This window comes from Sphaerodactylus townsendi, linkage group LG13 (genome assembly GCF_021028975.2).
Source record: "Sphaerodactylus townsendi isolate TG3544 linkage group LG13, MPM_Stown_v2.3, whole genome shotgun sequence".
NCBI lineage: Eukaryota > Metazoa > Chordata > Lepidosauria > Squamata > Sphaerodactylidae > Sphaerodactylus > Sphaerodactylus townsendi.
The window spans coordinates 14,106,434-14,120,906 of NC_059437.1; the positions used below are offsets into that span (position 1 = coordinate 14,106,434).

The 14,473-nt window shown below is 50.2% G+C and overlaps 1 protein-coding gene across 1 annotated transcript in view; it reads right to left on the reverse strand.

Annotated features, from left to right (window-relative positions):
- Window positions 1-13,631, reverse strand: part of LOC125442443 (probable E3 ubiquitin-protein ligase MID2) — a 245,876-nt gene extending 232,245 nt beyond the window's left edge. The window contains 1 exon segment of the mRNA XM_048513806.1: window positions 13,092-13,631. The gene's annotated coding sequence lies outside the window, so the exon portion shown is untranslated.
- Between the last annotated feature and the right edge of the window lie 842 nt (window positions 13,632-14,473).

The following is a 14,473-nucleotide window of genomic DNA, read 5'->3' on the forward strand; positions in this document are numbered from 1 at the left end:
CAGCAGCAGCAGCTTGGATTTATACTTTGTCTTTCTCTCCTCTAAGCAGTCAAAGCATCTTACAAACTCCTTCCCTTCCTGTCCCCACAACAGACACCTTGTGATGTAGGGGGGGCAGTTGTGAAAGAACCATCACTAGCCCAAGGCCATCCAGCAGGCGTCATGCGTAGGAGCAGGAAAATAAATTCAGTTCACCAGATAAGAGTCCACTACTCATGTGGAGGAGTGGGGAATCAAACCCCGTTCTCCAGATTACAGTCAACCACTCTTACAGTCAACCATGCTGGCTCTCGTCTATCAATTCATCTATGCTCTACACCGGAAATTAAAAACAGAAATGCACTTCCTTTTTAATACTAGAATAAGGACTGCTTTGGGAAAACACCTTGTTGGGACACAACCCTCATCTAGATGAAGTTGTTCTTCCTATGGTGAGCAAGGGCACTCTGGGACAGAGTGAAGCTGGCCTCGTTATAATTATTAGGCTTGCCAACTTCCAGGTAGAACAACCTTCCCCACTTTCATCATGGTTAGACTCCAGGTAGAGCCTGGAGATCTCCTGGAATTACAACTGATCTCCAGATGACATCTCGTCTCCAGATGAGAAAATGGCTGCGTAGGAAAGTGGACTCGGGATTATATTTTACTGAGGCTGTTCCCTTCCCCAAATTCCAGGCTCCACCCCCAAGTCTCCTGTGTCCCAATCTGTCCCTAACATTATGAATCAGCAAAGCAGTTTTTTTAAAAGCAAGACTCCAGATCAGTTATGCCTTCACTGTTAAGTATGTAAACATTAACACACATTGATGGACCACGTAGACTGTAGTTAAAAAAACAACAACCCCAGACCATGTGAGAGTGAAGTCATTCCACACATGCTCCAGAGCACTGGAGAGCTATCACATGACTTCCCCAAACAGAATCTCCTTTGTGGAGAAGAGTTTGAAAACGCACTCCTGTACAGAAGGAAAGTGGGTCCTTGCAAATTCTTCATTTACGACTGTTAGTCTTTTTTAACCACTCTGCCTAGTTAGCTGCTTTCGGTTACCAAAATAATCACCGACAGAACAGAACACAAATGCTACACCATCCGCAAATAAATCTGGTGGGATACCGAAGACTTGGGAAATACTTAGCAACCTTTTTTGTTTTTTGCTTTTGCAAGGTTTTATCCGAAAGGCATTCCTTCTCTTTCCACTTGTGGCCACTGCTGTTTACCTTGACGACAAATGGCACAAAACCCTTCAGCCAGACTCTGTTCTAACCACAAGCTTACAGTCACAGCCCACACATGAGGCGTGACTATATAAGGATTTGGGAGCCATCCCGGGTAGCTGGTTGCCATTAGTCCAAGTAGAAGCTTGACAGCACTTTGCCATCAGTTCTGATGGGATAAAATGAGAAGTAAAATTCCATCATCTCCAGTTCAGTGTAAGGAAGTATTTACTGCACAGAAAGAGTGCAGAGTTTTTGCATCACTTGCTTTGGATCAGCAGCAAAAGAGTCTTATGGTGCAATCAGAATAATATTTACTCACTCAAATGGAATTTACTTCCAAGCAAGATGCACTGGATTCCTTTGACAATTTATGAATGAGAAAGCTGTTGCTCCATTTTCTTTGGGAGCAAAGTATCATCTTAGCATAAGGAAAAGGAAAAAACCAATTCATATTATCATTTTTAATCAGCAAGATGAGTATTGAGTGGACGGGGTGGAATTTCTACCTTGTACATATTATGCAACCACTTTCCTGCATTCCCAGAGTCACATTCACTGAAGCCCCATTAAAAAAAATGTGAAAAATATGTTGAATAGTAGCCAAGAAACACAGTCGTGGGGCTAAAAAGGGGGTGATGTGAACATTTAAAAGTCTTCATACAATCAACTCATCACTGATCCAGATGAGAACAAATTGCATTTCGCACAACTCTAGGAGCCAAGTATTTTTCTCAGTTTGTGTTGGCATCTAATGAAATTCCAAACACCCAACCAACACAAGCAACCTTTTGTCAGCCGATGAATGCATTATAATTCCTTTTCTTAATTTGGCTGCCTTCCCCAAGCTTCGAGGTGCAAACAAAGCGCTATCCCCTCGGAGGGGCACAAATTCACTCTCTCCAACAAGAGAAAGCCAAACACTGAATCAAGCAAAAAGTACCTCTTGTTTCTGCAATCACTGGATGATGAGCACGTATGTGAAAACTCAGTCGTGGAACATTTATTCTTTACTCCAACGAAGAATCAATGCCAGCCTCCCCTTCTGCCACTTTTGTGGAAACATTCCTTTAAACATATCTGCTTGCACTCAGCAGCTAGATCCTTCTCCCTTCTCCCCCTATGCCTAACTAACTCAAAAATGGCTTTGCTTTATTAAAAGAAGATTTTCTAGACCATTAGCACTAGCACAACCTAGATAATATAGCTGTAAAACGGAGAATCAATGAGCAGACTCTGTGATTAACTTTGCTGGTAAAACAAATCCAGCCATTACAGTCATTCGCCGGGCTGTTTATGGAAACCCAGCCAGGTAAGTTTAACCCTTTAATAGCCAGGATGGTGTAGTGATTAAGAGTGGGGGACTCTAAGCTGGAGAACATTCCCCCACTCTAATCTGAAAGAACAGACATGAAGTCTGCTGGGTGACCTTGTACTAGTCACAGTGTTCTCAGAACTCTCTCAGCCCCACCTATCTCACAAGGATGGGGAGGAGAAGGGAAGGCAATGGCAAAGTGTTTTGAGATTTCTTATGGTAGAGAAACAGCGGGGTATAAAAACCAACTCTTCCTCCTCTTTGCAGCAGCAGAAGGAGACAAGTGGTAGTCTCTGCTACTGAGAAAGACTCACTCCTGAAGCATCCTGTGAGACCAGTAGGAGGAGAACCTGCACACAACCAAACCATTCAATAAGCAGATGGGGCATCCATCCAAGATCTGCAGGAAACACTTAGAAGCCAGCTCGTAATTCTATTGCTCTGGATGTCTGTCTACCAGCGAATTACAGCACTGGCTAGTCAGCAATGTTAGCAGTTTCAGAGGAAGGAAGCTCTTCTTCTCACAGTCTCAAGACAGCCAGGAAAAAAAAAATGAGGCAGCTCCATCTTGTAAACAGCAAGAGACTTACAGCAAGAAAGAATTACTTGAAAATGACCAAGCAGAGAAGTGTTACAGAGGAGGCTGGCAACAGCCTGCTAATAGGCAGAGTGATTTTAGAGAGAGGAATATACTTCTGCAGTGTTGCTTAGAGCTGCACTGGAGACCCCACCTCCTGATGGAACTACAATTCCCCAGGCACTTTTGGCAGGGAACTAGGACAGCCGTGGCTCAGTAGAACAGCACCTGCTATGCTTGCGCAAGTTCCCAGGTTCTATCCCCGGCATTCCCACTTGGGAAAAAACAACAACACATCAGGTCATAGGTGATGTGAAAGACCCTGGAGAGCCATCTGTCAGAATACTCGATACCAACTTTGACAGGCCCGTGATGTGACTCACTCGGCATAGGGAAGCTTCATAAAGATTTGTAGTGTAGAACCAATCTTACTGAAAGGGCAGGCAAGGAAAGCAGAACCTGGAGTTCATAACCGGATGCTGGTGAACAGGTATAAGACTATGCAGGGGAGGCGAAGAGAGAGAGTTTATTCACCCAAGACCAATGGGATTCATTGCTCGCCGCTGGAGAACTGACCGGTATGGGAAAAGGTCAGTTTCACCCATTCACTGTGTCTACCGATAGCTGCAATTAACACATGGAAACTGACATGCCCAGATTCACCCATCTGACAAAAAACGCTGCTAACAACCCCCCTCTAAGCTCCAACAAAACAAGATATATAGGTGAAGGGTCACTCACTGAATCACCCTTATGGTACAAAGTGCCCCCAAACAAACCAAAAAACCCTTTACCTGGTGAAAAACACCTGGCAACGCTCTAATATTTAACAGTGAAAATATACCAATAGCTGTGAGTTTTTTCAAGGAAGGGGGAGCAGCAATTTTAGGGAAAGGGGAAAAACATGATTTGCATCAGGGCAAATGGAACAAGGAAGAAAGTTAAAGCATTCCTCTCTTAATATAAGGATCCTGATGCAATTTACATGCACATATCCAACTGCAGCTTTTAAAAGGAAACAGACAAGATGGACCCTGCAATCCCGGCTCTCCGGTGGCTCATCTGGTCCTGCAATTGGACGTTTTAAGTGGAAAGACAGAGAGTGGAGGCCAGTGTGATTTTGTAGGAAGGATCCTACGAACAATCAACAGCACTGGAATCCCTGATCTCACCTCAGGCTGAAAAACAGATGCATGATTCATACTTTTTTCACACCTGGGCAACCAGACACCACAGATTCGCTAATGCCTCGCCATTATACCACTCCGCATAAGAAAAATGGGCTATTTCCACTAGAGCATCTTTTTTTTTAGCAGACCCCCCCCCCCCCCCCAATGGAAATCAACAGGTAGAAGAACGGAGCAGCCATCTCCTCTGACTGTTTATGGTCTGTAGAATAATATCCCTTGAGGGCTCTGGCTGGCAAGCATCAATTCAGCTGTAAATAATAGATGTGATTTTTGTTGCAAAGCACCTGGAACCCCCTTAACACATAAAGCCCTGGGTCAAATTTCACCTCCGCCACACATTCACAAGGCTGCCTTAGGCAAATCACCCCCTCGCAGCTCTCCCTCACCCAATATGCAACACAGGTTTAATAATACACACACTACAATGTTACAGGGCTACGTATGGATTCCTGAGATATAATAACCTCCAAGGCTATCAGGCTTTTATTCTTGTATAAGCTTTTGTAGACCAGAGGGCATTTCATCAGATGCACGCAGTGGGTCTTCAGTCAATAAATACTATACATAAGATTATAAAGAAAGAAAGTTGTTAACACCAAGGTCAAAGCCAAGTCACGAAATGCAGGAACAACAAAGAAAATGTAATTATGTATAATCCAAATGTAATTAAAGAATGCCCAGAATTATCAGTTAAACAGTAGAAGTAGTCGGTGAAAATGCATTTTTTCCTACTTTTACTAAACTAGTTCATGCCTGTCTTAGATTTGGGAAGCTGCTGGATTATTGGTCTATCAGTGGCTGATTCTGCACAGGTAACTGAAAAGGATTACATGAACCTGTATTGTCTGTGCTGCCATTTGCCCAGGAGGTACAGGGGCCAACTGAGATCGCTGAGATCCCAGCGGCAGGAGGCAGCACTGTTCACACAGAAACGCAGTGTTTCCGTGCGAACTGTGCAGCTGAGAATCCTCCCCACCTACCTGCATAACATGGCAGCCACCAATTAGAGCAGTGGTGGCGAACCAATTGGCCATGCTTGCAGGGGCTGATGGGAATTGTAGTCCATAACATCTGGAGTGCCAAAGGTTCGCCACCACGGAATTAGAGAATGGTGGATGGAAGGGGGTGGGCATAGAACGCTTCCTGCTTGTCGTCGTTCACACAGGAAGCATTTGAAACTCAGGTTAGTGGAGAAACGTTGCTAATTTAGGGACTTTCATTTAACCCAGTTCAGGCAAATTTAACGGGTCAGGAGCATTTGGGGTGAGTTCTTTTTAAAAGGGCCTGAGCCAGTGGGGGGATTCAGCAAGTTCGGACCACTTCGGCAGAACCGGTTGTTAAAATGGTGCTTGTAAACAACCAGTTGTTAAATTATTTGAATCCCACCACTGGCCTGAGCCCATTGTATTTGGCCTGTGCAGAAACACCCACCATCAGGCTCTCAGTGTCCAGAATCTCAGGTAATATCCTGTCTCTGTCCCCAACACCCTAATCCTCTTAATTGGAAATGCGAGGGACTGAACCTTGGGACCTTCTGCACGTAAAGCAGATTTCCCTGCCTCCAGTCACAGCCCCTCCCCATCTGCAATGATTGAGGAATTGCAAGTCTCTGTCACACATCCTCAGAAACTAGTGTCAGGCTCCCTGATTAATTCTAATTCAGCAGTTTCATGCTGGAGTCTCCCTTTGAAGTGATTTGGTTGGAGAAGAGGAACCCGTCTCGAAGGAAGGCTCCACCGCCGCCACTCTGGTTCCCCATATCGTCACTTTTAATGTCAGATTTATGTACGTGAAGTGCTTTCAACATAGAGGAACGACGCCACGTGAATATTAAGGATCACGGTTATTATGATGGGGAAATAAGTGTGCTGCATTGTTAGAACAGGGATGGGATAATACCCCAGTTCAAAGCACACTTGAACAATTCTTGCTAGTAAGAAAAGCAGACTATCTCTCTTAAGCAAACAAATGACTACAAATGCAAGAGAAAAGTGCCAAATGCCTGCAGTTTGTTGAATTACTTTGCTTCTTGCTTGGGCAGAGCCACAGAGCTAGCAGGTCAAAACATTTGTTAATTGCTACCCAAATAAACACCATGTGCACTTCTCAGCTTATGGCATTCCACCAAATGTTTGCCCCCAGATACCATATGGCCTGTAGTCCTAAACCCAGCTTTCTGTAATCCCTACCACCACAGAGCAAATACTTACCTGTAGGAGGACTCAGGTTCAATGCCCAACCTGTTCAATTAACAGGATCTCAGTTCGAAAGGAAGGGCCCCTGCTTTTAAAGATTAACTGGCAGATGCCAGTCAAGAGAAGACAGTACAGAGCAGACAAAATGAAGATCTCTTCATAAAGAATGTTCATATACATAGAAGATCCTGGGTGTAGGTATGCTATGAGTTCTGCAAATCCCAATACAGTCTGGGTGCAGCCTTCAGTTTCTTGAGATTCAAAGCCTTCTCTTTAAGAAAAAAAAAGTTGTCAAATCTTTGCAAAGATATGCTTGAAATTTCAACCACCACAGAGGAAGCTCAAAGAGTTTCCCATTGGTTAGAGGTCCGACATACCTCCCTCGACCCTTCCCACGACTACCAGGAGCAGAATTACACAAAATAAGAAATCACACCAATTTTATCGAGAACAGCACCAGGGAAACATCTGGGGTTGAAAGCAAGGGAGAAAGTTGATTTGATCCTTTGCAACAGTCACATTTAGCAAAACAGAAGCAGACAGTCCACTGCAGGGTTATGAACAGTACATGGCCCTGCCTTCCCATCAACTTGTTTGGGGGGATGCACCTACACTCAAACCATATGCACACCACTGTTTCCAAGGACGGGAGTCAAAAGAAAATGCCGTCCCGCAAAAAGGATGAAAAGAAACTGGCTTATGGCACATCACTGCAAAGAACATTAAAAGGAAGATAAGCAGTGGTGGGTCAAAATCCTCCCTCGGTGCCTAGCAGAACGTGTGCACAACAGTCTCCCCAGGAACTTGGCATGGGCAAGCGTTTTCCTGTGGCTACCATGCCACGCAATCAGAAGGATCTAGTTCAGAAAAGCTAGGTGAAATGAACCTTATTTTTCGGCATCTACAAATTATTACAATGCCAGCTAGATTCCCTCATCCCTGCTGACATCACTCTGTTTCCCCAGTTTTCTGTGGGCTTCAAGTTCCAAACCTACATTTTCATGCTGCATGCACAAAGATGCAGGCACTTCATAAACACCACATATGGGAGGCTCAGACCTTTTGCCTCTCCTACTGGGTTTTCTGCTCATTAATCAGCACAGCTTAATGGAGCTGTTCGTTCAAACAGAATAAGCCAGAGCCCTCATTAAGCAGAAACGTACAAGTGCTTTCTGGGAGGGAAAATAACCGCCGCTAACTCATGCTGTAGTCAGGGCTACAAAACACAAACCTAGGAGTGTGGAGTAGAAAGAGGCAGCCCTGCCCACGCCTGAACTTCTCCATGGCTCAGAGAATTTTAGGGACCCAAAAATCACCTAGGGTGGTCAAAGCAGAATGGAGACAGGGCCCACTCAACAGCTTCCAGAGGGGAGAGTGCATTTCTGGTCCTGACATACCCTAGCTAAATCCCAAGAGGACTTTTGTAGAGGAATTATTCTTCCTGTACTGAATGCAGTGATAGTTAAGGAGCACAGGCCAGAAGAATCACTGCTTGGACTCCCTGCCTGCCCTGCCAAAGGGCAGCCCAACACAGCCCAAAGCCACCCACCTGCCCCCAGGTAAGGCCGTTCCAGCATGGCCTAAATCAAAACATCCTTCTGAGAGTTCACCCCTGCCCATCTCTTGAACTTGGACAGGGCAGGCTGTACAGCAGTCCAAGCATCTGTGAGGGACCTTAATAAAGCCTCCAAAACTCAGCAGGTGCAGAGGCAGCAGTGCCACTAAATAGCAGATAACAGAGGGCCCAGTGGTGGGATCCAAAAATTTTAGTAACAGGTTCCCATGGTGGTGGGATTCAAACTGTGGCATAGCGCCAATGGGGCTGGGCGGGGCACGACGGGGGCAGGGCATTCCTGGGTGGGGCTGTGGCAAGGATGCAGCCACTGCGCCGGTCCTTAAGCGGGAAACGAATGCACGCAGGTGCAGGCTGCCACACATGCCGGTGCACCTCCTGCTAGACTGCTTCAAGTTCTGCGCGCTACTGATGAGAGGAGGGGCGTAACTAAGGCAAAAATCACGTGGCAAAATCACCAATTAGTAACCCCCTCTCAGCACACACAAATAATTAGTAACCTACTCTCAGGAACCTGTGAGAACCTGCTGGATCCCACCTCTAAGAGGGCCCCAACAGAAGAGGGCTACTGCGTTCATGCCCTGCTAAGGCACTGTCCAAACGCAGCAAGATGCTGGACTACACAGACCGCTGATGTGATCCAGCAGGGTTCTTCCTACGTTCTCAGGGCAGATCCCAACTCAGGTCCTCGGCGGGGAAGAGAGTCAGTGGCAAGGACAAATACTGGTCAGCTAAAACGTATAGCTTCCTATAACAAGACAGGTCAGCTTTATTCTCTCCGCCATGCTGTGAAATGGCTCCTTGGCCGAGCATGGATTTAATCCCAGGCCCTGAAGCTTGGAGTTCCATCTGCTATGTCACGATGACTCTTGCCAGCGAAAATGCAATTTCATTTTGCTAATTGCTGAACTTCCTAACGCTTGCAACAGAAGAAGGAAAATGTGCAGAAACCAAACATCCCATCCACAACCTCGGAGACCCCCAAAGGGATAACTAATAGCATTTGGAGAGACAGCACAAGATAGAGTTGGAATGTTTTTTTTTTTAAGACTACCTTGAACCCAGTTAGCATCTTTGCTCCTGATGCCGTCCTAGGAATATCATTTCAGATTTCTGCGCTGCTAACAAGACCTCAGGGGACAGGCAGCAGGCAGGAACTGAGCGGAGACTGCAGTCTGAATGAGCTGGCCTACACTTGTAGCCGAAATCTGGTCTTCTATTGGGCTTCACCTTTAGCTGTGCCTTCAAAGCTATCAGCTGCAGAGTTTCTTCTGAGGAATTAGCAAAAGCCAACAATCTAAGAGGCTTCAGTTTCACTGCCAAGAAAGCCAGAGTTCCAGAAACTCCCACGAGGCCACAGGGCGCGCACATTCTGCCACGGCATCATCAACCAGAAGCAAGGCCCTGGATTCATCAGCACATTCCCCCTCCCAATAAATCCGAAGCTTCTGCAATCAAGGAATGGGGGTAGGGAACAGGACTCAGAAAACACAGCAGAGCAGCAACCCAAAGCAACTTGAGGCTTGTTAAAATTGGACTCCTCCCTCTGTAACTTAAAAATTAGTCAGAGGTCCCAACATGGAACAGAAACATTTTGTACAGTCTTGCTGGAGTGAGCAAATCATGGGCCCCTGAACTGGGTGTGCACCATACTGCACCATTTGCTGTGGGTGCGACAGCCCTGGGTCACTGACATGAGTCCAGAAAGAATACGTCTCCATTCCAAAGCACAGGCAGGCACGGAGGGCATACAAGACTGTCGCTCACCAGATGGCACGTGGCAGCCTCATCAGCCAGGCAAGAACACACACAGGAAGATCATCAAGGGCAGTACGGTCTACTCCACGGGTCTGCAACCTGCGGCTCTCCAGATGTTCATGGACTACAAATCCCAATTGGCCAAGCTGGCAGGGGCTGATGGGATTTGTAGTCCATGAACATCTGGAGAGCCGCAGGTTGCAGACCCCTGGTCTACTGAGACTGGCAGTCGCCCTCCAGGGACTAATGTGGAGGTCTTCCCCATCACCTACTACCTAACCCTTGGAGATGTCAAGGTGTGGATCTTCTGCATGCCAAACAGATGCTGTACCTGAACCACAGCCCCTCCCCCTTACAGAAGATTTCCATAATAGTTTTTATCATTACAGAGGAGGGCAATTTCATGCACCTGGAACAGATGTCAACACCTGACAGCACAGCTTCTCCAATAAGTGGTCAGACAAACCGAGAGGTTTCACCAGGCCTAACTCATCTGAAAAACTCCTGTTTTTATTGCCCACGTTTTTCTCCATGAGAAGAGAAGAGTTTGGATTTATACCCGCTCCTTCTCTCCTGTAAGGAGACTCAAAGGAGCCTACCTGTGGCGCAGTGCCAACGGGGCCGGGTGGGGCACGATGCCCTGGGCAGAGCAGCAGAGGGGGCATGGCCAGGCCACGGAGGGGGTGTGGCATGGCGTTCCAGGGGCGTGGCAGGAGCGGACGGCGCTGTGACAGGGCCGCAGGGCGCATGCACCCTGGGTGCAGTTCCCCCTCGCTTCACCTCTGGGGCCTACAATCTTCTTTCCCTCCCCCCCACAACAAACACCCTGTGAGGTAGGTGGGGCTGAGAGAGCTCTGCAGAGCTGTGACTAGCCCAAGGTCCCCCAGCTGGTGTGTGTGGGAGTGCACAGGTTAATCTAGTTCCCCAGATAAGCCTCCACAGCTCAAGTGGCAGAGCGGGGAATCAAACCCAGTTCTCCAGATTAGAGTGCACCTGCTCTTAACCACTATGCCACTGCTGCTCCTTAATCTCTACTACTCTCATTTCTGTAAAGCTTTTTAGGTAGATTGCCTGAATTGATATTCAATGCCCAGGAACAGGGTGCACCACTTCTGGTTTTCTTTCTCCGTTATTCTGAACCATAACAAAACGAATAAGTCTAACAGAAAACCCTGTCCTCCTCAAGGTCCCCAATATAACTGCTCAGTGCAAGACATTCACTGTCCTTCACTCCTGTGCGTGATCACAAGACATTTTTTTTATATGGAGGCAACTATAAAACTTCTGGAGTAGTTCTAATCTACCCCAGACTCAAAAATCATGGAAATGCCTTCAGATGCATGTGGCTAAGGAATAAGGTACAAGAGGGGTTCCTTTGTGGTGTGCCGGAGGAAAACCACGAGCCACCCCACCCCACCAAAACCCTCTAACCTGCAGGACAAACAAGGTGCCCACAGGTCAAAGTTCATCACCAAACAACAGTATGAACTGATAAATGTAAGGGCATCTCAGGCCCAGGTGAAGCTACTATGAATCTCACATCATGTTAGGGAGGCCAGACTTAAGGTGGGGTCTTCAGGGGGAGGGGTCTCCTATGATTACAGAGTACAGAGGTCAGATGCGGGGGGGGGGGGCTCTGCAGCATTGTACCCCACTGAGGTGCCTGTCCTCCCCAGGTTTCATCTCCAAATAGAAGTTTCCCAACCTGGTCCTGGCAATTGAACCCACGCCCCAGCCACTGCCCGTGGACAGAGTTGGCCCAGCAACCCTGGACTCTCTTGAGTTGGGGGATGCAAAGTGGACTGCAGGAGCCACCATTCTTCAAATGTCAGAATTCTGAGCTATGCAAAGGCCACACAAAAAGCAGGAGAGACTGGTTTTAAGGCATCGGATTACCACCCCACCCTCACCTGCAGAAGCGGCGGCGGGTGGCAGCGGGGAAGGGGGGAGTCCAAGAAGCAAACCTCCGGCCAAGTCTAGATAATCCGGCAGCATATCTGAGCCACCAAAAGCACATCTATTGTCGAATGTAAAAAACGAACATGACACCCAGGGTGGATAAGCCTTGTATATCCAAAGCGGTGTACCAGGTATATTGGGAGATTCTGAGAGCTCAAGTTAAACCCAAATTTCCCACCTTAGCAGGGTTGGGGAGGGGGGGGGGGTATTTTTTTAGCCAGTGAACTCACAAGGGGTAGCTAAGTCATCAGTTCCATCAGCACATGCAACTGCCCCCCAAACACCCCAGGCGAAGTCTTTTGGGTTGCTACTGGAGGGGGAGGGGGAGGGAGGCGATCCATTCAAAGCGACCCCAGCAGGGCGGCCCATCCGGCCCAATTTCTTTTACGCTCCTTTCAAGAAACTTATTACCGCCTTAACTTCCTCCGGGCTATGGAGCGCTTGGGTCGAGAGAGAAGCTGCGCCACGCAGTTAGCAGGGAGGCAGGGTTTTTCCACGGCGCCCAGCTGACCCGCAGCGCCCAGCTCCGCAGCTGACGCCGCCACGGGCTTTGCAAACAAACAGGTTCGGATCCCCTCCCCGGGCAAGGCAGCCCCTGAAGGCGCTGGCGGAGAGCGCGGCGCTCGCAAGCCAACGCCGGGATGGCGAAACTCCGCCCGCCTCGCCAGGCCGGCGGGAAGGAAGGAACACCTGGGAGAGCGAACTTGTTCCAACTGGCGCGCCCGGCCCGGCCCCGCACCTGCCAGCTCCACTCGTGCCCGGCCAGGCAGGGCTGCAGCCGGGAGAGGCTGGCGGCAGGGAGGGCAGTCAACAAAAAGGAGCCCTCGATTATTGGGGGGGGGGGGGGGGGGGTCCAAGGAATCACCTCCTGGCCCCCACCTCGGATCCACATAAGCCAGGCCGGGAGGGGGAGCGAGGGCTGCACGCCAGGCCGTCCCGGCCCCGCATTCTTGTGCCCTGGGAAAGCTCCGTTCTGACACACACGCTTCCTTTCAGACGAGCCGGCCCCCGAGGCGCCCCCTCCCGGTTGCGCAGCCCCGTTAACCCTTTCCCTGCTGCGCCCCAACTAAGCGCAACAGAAGCGCCCCGCGCCCGAGCCCTGCACGCAGCCACCCCTTACGGCGGGTTGGTGGCGGCCCCTCGCTCGCTGCCTTTCCCCGTCCCGCCCAGGCCGCCTCTGCCGCGCGCCCCGCGGGCTCTTTCGCCCAGCCAGGGGCCACCGACGCCGCCCGCCCGCCGCAAACCGTCCAGGACTCCCGCCGGCCGGCTGGCCGACCCGCCCCCGGCGCCCTCCTCCGCCCCTACCTACCAGCCGGTGCGAGGAGCCTCCGCGCCGCCTCCACCACCACCGCCGCCGCCCGGCTGTCATCTTGCTGGAGGCGCGGAGAGGAGGAGCCGGCGCCGGGCGCGGAGAGCGCGGAGCTGCCGGTCGGGGAGCGGAGGGAGGGTAGGCAGGCTGGCAGGCGGGCAGGGGAGGGGAGGGGGGAAGGCGAGGCCCAGCCGGCCGAGGGGAGGAGAGAGAGAGGGAAGGAGGGAGGGAAGGAAGGAAGGAAGCCGCAGCCGCGCCCGCCAGCCAGCCTCCGCCTCCTCCGCGCAGTTCCCTCCTCGGGGCGGCCGCCTCCTCTCCTCCCGGCCAGGAGCGGCCCGTTCCAAGCGCGCCCCGACGGACGCACAATGGCAGCGGCCCAGGGAGCCGGCCCGGGACCCGCCCTCCACGTGCCCGGCCGGCCGGCCGGCGGGGGACAGCGCCCGCTAGAGGGCCTCCCGGAGGCGGCGGAAGGAAGCCGGCCCCGAGCCTTCGGTCCTGGCCTCGCCGCCCCCCCGGGCCGCCTCCAAAGGCCCAAGAGGGGTCCTGGCCCCGGATCTCCCTGTCCTCCCTCCTCCCCAACTCCTTCCAAACGGACTTGGCGCCGCCGATGCAGATTTGGGTGGAAATGACTGCAGTTGACCCGGACGGCCTCTGCTGGCACGGGGGCCGTCTGCGGAAGGGCGCTTCCCGTTGCGCGCGGCGTTAGTCCCAAAGTTATCCATCGGTCTGCACAGGTCCGAACGGCATTTTTGGTGAACGGAAGCAGCCTGCCGCCGAGGGTTCGCTTCCGCACAAGAGCCAAACTTTCCCAAACCGATTTCAATGCAATGGTTGACTTTTTCCGTAGGTTCTCCCCGCTAGAAGCATTTTTACTGCCGCTGCTATTTTAGCACTGACGCCTGGTTCATCTATGTAAGAAAATGAAGGCGGTGGAGCTAGGGTTGCCAAACTCCAGGTGGCAGCTGGAGATCTCCAAGGATCATAGCTGATCTCCAATCTTCAGAGAGCATTTCTCTTGGAGAAAATGGCTGCTTTGGAAGGTGGACTCTATGGCCGATCACCCACCAGCTCAGAGGTGTGCAATGAGACAGGAAGCATATTTGGTCCTGATGCGCTTCTCTTGCCCGCCTGTGTTTCTTAGCAAGAGCACTTCTGGTGTGACTTTTCATGCCAAAGCAGGGTGAATCCAGGAAAGCCCAGCAGTGGGAAATCGGCTGATGTCATTATACCCAATTGAAGTTCCTCCCTAAACCCCGCCATTACCAGGATCCATCCCAAAAATATCCAGGCAGGGCCGAAGTACCACATAGCCAGGCCCCTAGGCTTCCAGGTACTTCAGGCTCCCTCAAGCACTTTAATATTTCACCCCACCACAGCTGACA